We start from the raw sequence: 10,000 nt of genomic DNA on the forward strand, positions 1-10,000 counted from the left end.
GCCTTGAAGCAGCCGGAACATCCATTCCATGAGGCTGCTGCTGCTGGCCCTCATGGCTTCCAATCAGTGTTGATTTTGTCAACTAAAACTATGACGAAGAATGTTTGTCGACGAAATAACGATATAAAAACAAAATAAAAACTAAGCTGTGATGACTAAGGGGGCGTTCACACCAGGGTTATTTGGTCCGCTTAAAAGGGACCATGGTCCTCTTTCTCCTTTGGTCCGCTGGTGTGAACGTGCAAAGGGACCATGGTCCCTTTGTTTGGTCCGGACCATGGTCCTCTTGAAAAGGCAGGACTCGGTCCCCTTCCAAACGGACCATGGTCCGGTCCTCTGCTGGTGTGAACGGAGCCGGACTTTATAGAGGACCAAACTTATGTCTGATCAGCCTACTACATTCTGCATTGTGTGTTGTTCATTGAAAAACAATATGGAAAAAATAATAAACGACTACTCGTGAAGCAATTGTAAGTTCGGCTACAAGAGACAACACTCACCAATCTTTGTTAATTGCAGTTGTGAAGCTGGATTAATAATTAGTTCTAAAAGCATTGATTTCTTACGGGAATCATTATTGATATGACCCGACCGCTGATATGTCTTCATGACCTGCAGTAGGCTACACGTTAATAATTGTATCATCTCCTCTCCCTGTGAGCAGGCGCTGCGGTGTCTTGTTACATGGAAACTGGTGACCCATCATGTGCGGTGACTCCAGGGGTCGCTCTCCGAACACAGTGATCATTGTTTGTTATGACACAAATACAGTCACAAATAAAAGTAAGGTCACCATCTTGTGTATAACACAGGAGGAGGAGGTGGCGCGGCGGGCGCGCTGCGCGCACAACCTCCATCCAAACGACCACAACACAGAATAAAGTCAAACTTGGCTTTTCTTTCTAGGCATTAGGATTTTCGCTCTCTTTTCGCTCTCTCGCTGTTCCCTGAGGACAGGCGTGCACGAGTCAAACTCTTCACGTTGTTGCTGGGACGGCAGTATGTCCATGTCATCGTGTGCGGTGCACAAAAATAACGGATTTAAAAGCTTACAACACTGTCCGAGTGTCCGATGCAAGGCTGTTGTTATGTTTCATGGCTAAATGAATCATGTGGTTAAAAAGAACAGATATGCAAGCCAGCATCCCGTTACATTAATATGTTCTTTTTAAGCATGCGCCACCGCATATAAAATTATGGCTCACACGCATATAGATTCAACATTTGGGATTATACATTATGTTAGGTTATTTATTCATTTAGCTTCACATTTCCAACCTGATAAGGATAGGAAATATCATGGACCCGTTGCTTCACTTGCTCGTAAAGAAAGAAACAGACAGACAGAGAGAGATTTGATGTGGGAAACGGGGATGCTTATTATGTTCACGCGTTCTTGCGCTATTTATTGTTAAATGAATCAAGGAGAAGGCTTTATACAGGCTATGTTTTGAGAGAGAGAGAGAGAGAGAGAGAGAGAGAGATTCCTCCACCCATCCATCGCTAATTACTGCCTGAAATGTGTGAGTTTCGCTTCTTTTAAAAAAAGATATATAGGAAGCGGCTGTGATTAATAACACAAAATTAATTGGAATAGACAGTGAAGTAATTTTCCATAGGAATAGCCTATTCTGTCAATAGATCAACAGCAGCCTGTATGACCACGTCCAACGAATTGAATGAAAAAGTATAGGCTAAAAAGAAAAAAACGCTTCAATCTTGCATAAGGGAATTAATTATATTGGACTAATCGCGCTGTTCGCGCAGGCTGTCTGCATGTGGCACACGCACACTGCTTTCACAACAACGTCTTTCTGTTGCATCATGCTTCATGCCAATAATACAATACCATGTCTTGACTTCAAGTGTATAATGTTTGTTTATGGGTTGATTGCTGACCGTGCGTGCATTCCTTAATTCCCATGGCTTTACATGCTGTGCGTGCATCGCATCGCAAACTGAGCGAGCGAGAGAGAGAAAGAGAGAGAGAGAACGGGGGAGCGCGCGAGCGAGAGAGAGAGAGAGAGAGAGAGAGAGAGAGAGAGAGAGAGAGAGAGACAGAGAGAGAGAGAACGAGTGAGAGAGAGAGAGGGGCAGGCAGCCTGCGCAGAGGAGCAGACAGCGATAATAATAATTGACCATTGGTTTTTCAATCGGTCAGGATGTACGCAATCTCTGGTGACGGTCCACGTGTCTTTTTGTTTACAAATTTGGTTCTTTTAACAAAAGTCCCGTGTGAACGCTACCCGGACCAAATTCAAAATGCAACAATGTAAAGATTTGGTCTCTGATCCGGACCTTTTATAAGCGGACTTTGGGTGAGAACGTGCCCTAAGGGGGCGTTCACACCAGGGTTATTTGGTCCGCTTAAAAGGGACCATGGTCCTCTTTCTCCTTTGGTCCGCTGGTGTGAACGTGCAAAGGGACCATGGTCCCTTTGTTTGGTCCGGACCATGGTCCTCTTGAAAAGGCAGGACTCGGCCCCCTTCCAAACGGACCATGGTCCGGTCCTCTGCTGGTGTGAACGGAGCCGGACTTTATAGAGGACCAAACTTATGTCAGATCAGCCTACTACATTCTGCATTGTGTGTTGTTCATTGAAAAACAATATGGAAAAAATAATAAACGACTACTCGTGAAGCAATTGTAACTTCGGCTACAAGAGACTACACTCATCAATCTCTGTTAATTGCAGTTGTGAAGCTGGATTAATAATTAGTTCTAAAAGCATGAATTTCTTACGGGAATCATTATTGATATGACCCGACCGCTGATATGTCTTCATGACCTGCAGTAGGCTACACGTTAATAATTGTATCATCTCCTCTCCCTGTGAGCAGGCGCTGTGGTGTCTTGTTAGCTACATGGAAACTGGTGACCCATCGTGTGCGGTGACTCCAGGGGTCGCTCTCCGAACACGGTGATCATTGTTTGTTTTGACACAAATACAGTCACAAATAAAAGTAAGGTCACCATCTTGTGTATAACACAGGAGGAGGCGGCGGCGCGGCGGGCGCGCTGCGCGCACAACCTCCATCCAAACGACCACAACACAGAATAAAGTCAAACTTGGCTTTTCTTTCGAGGCATTAGGATTTTCGATCTCTTTTCGCTCTCTCGCTGTTCCCTGAGGACAGGCGTGCACGAGTCAAACTCTTCACGTTGTAGCTGGGACGGCAGTATGTCCATGTCATCGGGTGCGGTGCACAAAAATAACGGATTTAAAAGCTTACAACACTGTCCGAGTGTGCGATGCACGGCTGTTATGTTTAAAAGGCCGTTACATTAATATGTTCTTTTTAAGCATGCGCCACCGCATATAAAGTTATGGCTCACACGCGATTCAACATTTGGGATTATACATTATTTTATTGTTTTTATTTAGGTTATTTATTCATTTAGCTTCACATTTCCAACCTGATAAGGATAGGAAATATCATTATGGACCCGTTGCTTCACTTGCTTGTAAAGAAAGAAAGAGACAGACAGAGAGAGATTTGATGTGGAAACGGTGATGCTTATTATGTTCACGCGTTCTTGCGCTATTTATTGTTAAATGAATCAAGGAGAAGGCTTTATACAGGCTATGTTTTGAGAGAGAGAGAGAGAGAGAGAGAGAGAGAGAGAGAGAGAGAGAGAGAGAGAGAGAGAGAGAAAGAGAGAGAGATTCCTCCACCCATCCATCGCTAATTACTGCCTGAAATGCGTGAGTTTCGCTTCTTTAAAAAAAGATATAGGTCTATAGGAAGCGGCTGTGATTAATAACACAAAATTAATTGGAATAGGCAGTGAAGTAATTTTCCATAGGAATAGCCTATTCTGTCAATAGATCAACAGCCGACTGTATGACCACGTGTCAGTTGTTTACATATTTGGTTCTTTTAACAAAAGTCCCGTGTGAACGCTAACCGGACCAAATTCAAAATGCAACAATGTAAACATTTGGTCCCTGATCCGGACCTTCTAAGCGGACTTTGGGTGAGAACGTGCCCTAAATCAACTGTAGATTTAGTCGCCTAAAATCTTATGATATTTAGTCGACTAAAACTAAAACTTTTCCGGTGACTAAATTATGACCAAAACTAAATTACATTTTATTCAAAAGACTATGACTAAAACTAAATGACATTTTATTCAAAAGACTATGACTAAAACTAAATGACATTTTATTCAAAAGACTATGACTAAAACTAAATCAAAATGTGATGTCAAAAACAACACTGCTTCCAATGATGGAAGACGTACTCACATTATATTATATTCATGGTATGTAGAAATAACTCTGTTACAAGTAAAGGTCCGGTATTCAAAATGTACTTAAGTAAAAAGTACAAAAGTATGGGTATCAAAATATACAAAAGCACCACAAGTAGAAGGCTTATAGTAAGAGATTCAGGTTGTGGCTATTATGGAGTCACGGTCGCGGGACACCCCCGGTCAGAAGCCAGTGTACACAGGGATGGTCGCAGTCAGCACCATGGAGAGCGCCTGGCCTTGGGCAGAGTGATCGAAGAAGGCACAGTTGGCGAGAATCGGGTTGGCAGACAACTAACTTCACTGTGTACCTGGCTCTCCTCCTCTCTCTGACCGGCGGTAAGCGTTGACTCCACCAGTGTTCTTCCCTGACTTCTATTGCTGTATGCTTTGGCATAGCGCTAATAGCAATGTTTCTCTTCTGTTTTAGAGCTTCAGTGATTCAGTGTTTATTTTTGAAAGCCCCATAATGGGAAGAATTCAAGTTGATCGTTGAAAATAAAACGATGCAGTGTACATCTTAACCCTTCCTACTGGCTCTGTGCATTGACTTGGCCTCAGACTTTTCACACTATGGTAAAGATCAGATGGAGGTTATGTTTAGGTCTTAGGGTTGGAGTTATGGCTGAGTGTCGTGCACCGAAAATGGCAGATCTACAAGCTCACAAAGCGTCGCAGCGCGACACATTGTGAGCTTGTAGATCGGGTTGAAAATAATAGATGGGTTGAACATGACATGATCTCCAAAAATCGCTGACCTAAAATCTTTATGTTCTCACAAGTATAGTAATAGAAGTCTCTCTGTGTGTGTGTGTGTGTGTGTGTGTGTGTGTGTGTGTGTGTGTGTGTGTGTGTGTGTGTGTGTGTGTGTGTGCGCGTGTGTGTGCGTGTGTGTGCGTGCGTGCGTGCAGACACACTACTTGTCATGTTGTGCTGCCTTGAAAATACCAGCAGCTATCCAATCAATGACCCCGGCATCAATAAAAAGACAGGCAAGGAGCAGTGCAGGGAAGCTGTCTGCCGCATTCATGCTGGAGTACCTCCTGTTGACCATGAGGTGGTGCTGTAGCACACACAGTGCGCTCCCTCCCTCCCTCCCGTATTGTGGGAAAAGCCACACAATTATGTCTATAATAAAAAGAGATAGCCGCAGAGGACCCGGTCAATTAGCAGAACAGTATGTGGGCAGAAAATAAAAGCGCGGAGCAGAATGTGGCAATGTGCTAATTGGGAATTAAGAGTTTGTGACAAAGCCCAGTCCAATCCCCTGAGCCAGAAGGACAAGACCCTGACGGACAGACCCTCTGCGCCCTGCACACCCAGTCAGCAGAATACCAATGAACAAGAGAAGAGGCTAAGCCAATCAAAGCTTCTTTTCATCTGACCACAGTGCAGTCAGCTTAAATAGTGCGGGGAAAAATCCCTTCATGTGTATTTGGTGCCATTTCTACACTCTGGGTTAAGTCTGTTTTGTACTTTCGTAGATCTGCTATTTTTGAATCTTAAAGTGATATGCACAACATAGGGATACCAACACGTAAAAATGTCTGAAAATACATATTCACATGAATGCAACACAGATTAGATCATGAGTAAACAAACAAACAAACAAACAAACAAAGAATTAACACAACACTGATGATAGTGCTGTCAAACAATGTATGAAGTTATCTATGAAATATATGAAAAAAGTTTAATCTGCACCATAACTTAATACAATATGTAGTGAGGGGTCCCTGCTTCAACTCTCTCTCTCAGCTTAGCCTTAAATAAAATAAAAAAAGAAGACCCCTGATCTAAATAAAGGCTTTTAGTGCAATTGTCCACTGCCTTGGATTTTTGTGTTATTGTATTTACAACGGCAACGTAAATCAAGCTGATACCAAGTGCAGGAATGCGTGGCCACTTTTTCATATAACTTGCGAGCGTGAAATGTGGCAGCTCAGCTCGGTGGGGGGGGGAAAAAAAGGTTTGAGAGAGAATTATACAGAAGATCAGAGATGAGAAACAAAGAGGGCGACAGCTACTCGACACGGATCTATGGAGAGCGTAAGACATGCGTGTCAGGGTGGGGATGGGTTGTATTCTTGTCTGGAGGGGGGGGGGGGGTGCCAACACGTTTGCGGGAGATAATTGCTGCTCCGTTCGTTGTCAGGCAGCTGTTGTCAACACAATCAGCGCAGCTGACGGGGGAAGTGTGAGCGAACGCAGCTTGACGCGCCGAGGCACCGGAAGCCACTCCAACTCGTTGGAGGGTTTCTCTCTCTCTCTCTCTCTCTCTCTCTCTCTCTCTCTCTCTCTCTCTCTCTCGAGGAAAGGAAGGGGCCGTCTGGCTGCTTGCTTGTGGGATTTTAATATTCAACACACACTGCTCCTCTGACTCACAACTGCAAAATCCATCTCGTCAGCTTCTAAGCCAGATTTTTACTTAGCCGGGCGCCGCCGACGTGCGACACGGACGGCCGCGCAAACCTAGTATGAATCAGGCATTAGCGTCACAGAACAGAAGGAGACAGACCCAAAACACAGGGGCGTGATATTTGACAGTATAGGCAGGCATACAAGTAACTACAGAATTACCTCATGTTGACAAGTCGTTTCCTACGTGTGTTAACTGTCATTTACCCATGTGGTTTTATTCTTAAATGGTATGCTCTTGCTCAAATGTACACCTCTTTGAATTTAGAAATACCATTGGTAAAAGGATCCCTCGCGTATTGTTGCCATTAGGTGGAAACCTCATTAGGTCCAAAACTGTTATGACAGATAGATAGATACCTTTTATGAGCGTTGTGAGCTTGTAGATCTGTTATTTTCACTACTTTTGTGTGACACCCAGGTATGATGGAGAGTACTAGGGTGTTAATATATGATATGTAAAAAGTTGAAATATGGAGATAAGAGGTTTCTGCCCAACAGAAATGATAATATTTAGGTGCATTCCAATTGAACAACTAAATAAATAAGGTATTTGCTATAATTCGTTTTTTTTTTTTTTTTTTTTTGGTAATGAGTCTATGACTGCTGTGTTTTTTTTTATCCTCTATCCTTCTGAGGTTGCCACTAGCAACCCAAAAAATCAATCAATCAAATTAAAATCATATCAAATGTGTTTTAGTTTATTTATTTATTTTCTCATTCTGCAATGAAATCCCCACTTGACAAACCATCAAAGATTCAAAGATATATAGCAGTGTGAAACTGATCATGTTCAACCAAAGTGCTCAAAGGGCTTTTGAAGCAATGCATTTCTCTTCCTCCAGCAAGGTACTGCTGTCTCTAGAAACACCTTGATCCCACTGACTGCACTCTCCTGCTAGCACGTTGCAGTACATGCTCAAGTGAGAAGCAACGCAGCAATAACTAGAAGCAGTGCTCTTCCGAGCACAGGTCTCCACCAGGAGTGGGTCTGCATTGGGTGGTATTGAATTAGGTGGTTATGAATGAGCGGGGTCAAACGCAATCCAAGGTGAGTGGACAAGTTAGCTTAAGAGACAGTGAGGTGTCAAAAAACAGCCTCATGGCGGCGCTATAAAAGGCTGATGTGAAAAATGCAGGGAAAGGGTTTTTCCTTGGCCTCTAGGGAGCGCGCTTACAAAGTTTGAATCTGATCGGTGGAGTTATAGGTAAAACGACAAATCGGCCTGTTATAGCGCCACCATGAGGCTGATTAAAAAAAATGTAAGTGGCATCTCTTCCTCTGCCTAGTGGGAATGTGTGTGTGCAATTTCATGAAAATTGCACTTTGCGTTTGTGATTTGAGGCATTTTGTTCAAAACGGCTCAATCCTACAAACTTTGGAAGCCAATCTTAGCCAATCAGGATGGAATATGCAAAATCAGACAGATCCATGTCGATCAAATGACTGTCGAGATACTGCCTACCGATGTGTAGGATTTTTGGACAAAATCTGTAAGAGTAGTGTACAGAAATGTGTTTTGCAAACATCGGCCTCATGGTGGCGCTCTAAAAGGCTGAAGTGAAAAAAGCAGGGAAAGCGATTTTCCTTGGCCTCTAGGGAGTGCGCTTACAAAGTTTGAAACTGATCGGTGGAGTTGTAGGTAAAACCACAAATCACCCTGTTATAGCGCCACCATGAGGCTGATTTCAAAAAATTGAAGTGGCATTTCTTCCTCGGCCTAGTGGGAACGTGTGTGCCCTGTGTACTGCCTACCGATTTGTAGGATTTTTGGACAAAATCTGTAAGAGTAGTGCACAGAAATGTGTTTTGCGAACATCGGCCACTAGGTGGCGCTAGAAAAGGCCCATTTGAAAAATTTAGGGCAGAGGTTCTAGATTGGCATCCAGGGAATGTGTGTGCTCACTTTGGTAGCGACCGGGCCAACGGCGACTGAGATTAGGTGCACACAAACTGCGAGGACACGCGGACGGACGGACGGACGGACGCACGCACGTCTGTCAAATTCAAATAACTCCTAGACTCCTAGACTTCCAGCCACAACTTCATGGGATCGATTCCCACTCTAAACGCATTTTCCTTATCTAATATGTCGTAAATCAGGGGTCTTCAACAGGGGGTCCGGGACCCCTAGGGAGTCCTCAGAGTTACTACAGGTGGTCCTCCAAATCTTTGTGTGACTTTTTTCCCCTCCTTTTTTATATTAACCACTTGAACCCTAGTGTCCATATTCTGAACACTTTAGCCAAAAATAGCCATGAAGATGAATCCCAAATACACTGATGATTGTACTGTCAAACGATGAATCTATGAGAAGGTTGTGGGGGTCCCTGCTTCATCTCTCTCTCAACTAAGGTTAGCAAATGTTGAAGACCCCTGTCGTAAATAATTGTATTAGGTTAGGTTTATACATTCAATAATAATAGTTTATAATACATTCAAAAACACTAAGCAGGAGTCTCACAAGTCACAATTGCAAATCAAATTGACTATTGGCTGATCAAAGCGTGTCCTTCCTGGGTCTAAGCTGAATGGGTCTGCAGAAAGACTGCATGTCTCCACCAGAGACAGAATGTGACAATAGCAGTGATGATGTGCGGCACTGCACTGGGTCAACCCAAAAAGCAATACACAACTTGTGGGTAAAATAACTGGGTATGTCATGTCTGATCCAAATTTAGAATCTATGACCTACCTGAGAGTGCAAGAAATATAGGCCAACACGAGCTGGTTACGGCCAAGCTCATTCTTAATTGACGCACTAGACTAGTTAGTCTATACCATGAGACTGGCAACAGATAACTTTTTTTCTTTTTAAAACAAATGTTACACAAATGATTCTTAACTCATTTAGTGCCACCCCTTTCACCACTAGAGGGCGCCCAGTGGCCATAGAAAATCCCATAGAGATATGCTGGTATATGCAGAAGCCCTGCAGCCATGACTTGCCTGAACACTTTCCTTTGTGCATGTACAGGAAGAGGATGAAGTTAGCTTGAAGTTAGCTATTGGCTACCAAGCATTTTAGAAGCCTTATTTTCGTCAACTTAGCCATGATTAAACCTTGCACACCTCATGCATGGGAAAAAAACAGAGAAGAATGAGCTCTAAAAAATCCAATGCAATCCTGGATTGCATTGGAGTGGATTTGTGCAGTTTGTTCACAGCTTTCAAACAAAAAAATCCGATTGGAAATCCGTTCAGGCATTCTTGAGATAATCGCCATTATGTTTTACATGTTATGTAAACAAACATGGCTGCCCTGTATGTTAGATGGGGTTGTATGGGGGTGGAACATGCAAAATCGCGATTGAAATAATGTTCACT

General features: G+C 43.3%; 1 protein-coding gene across 3 annotated transcripts in view; it reads right to left on the reverse strand.

Moving 5' to 3' along the window:
- The window catches only part of phkb (phosphorylase kinase, beta), a 176,315-nt gene that overhangs the window by 35,858 nt on the left and 130,457 nt on the right, over positions 1–10,000 (reverse strand). The gene's annotated exons all lie outside the window — the stretch shown is intronic.

Source organism: Nannobrachium achirus, assembly GCF_963921795.1.
Source record: "Nannobrachium achirus genome assembly, chromosome: 7".
Classification (NCBI taxonomy): domain Eukaryota; kingdom Metazoa; phylum Chordata; class Actinopteri; order Myctophiformes; family Myctophidae; genus Nannobrachium; species Nannobrachium achirus.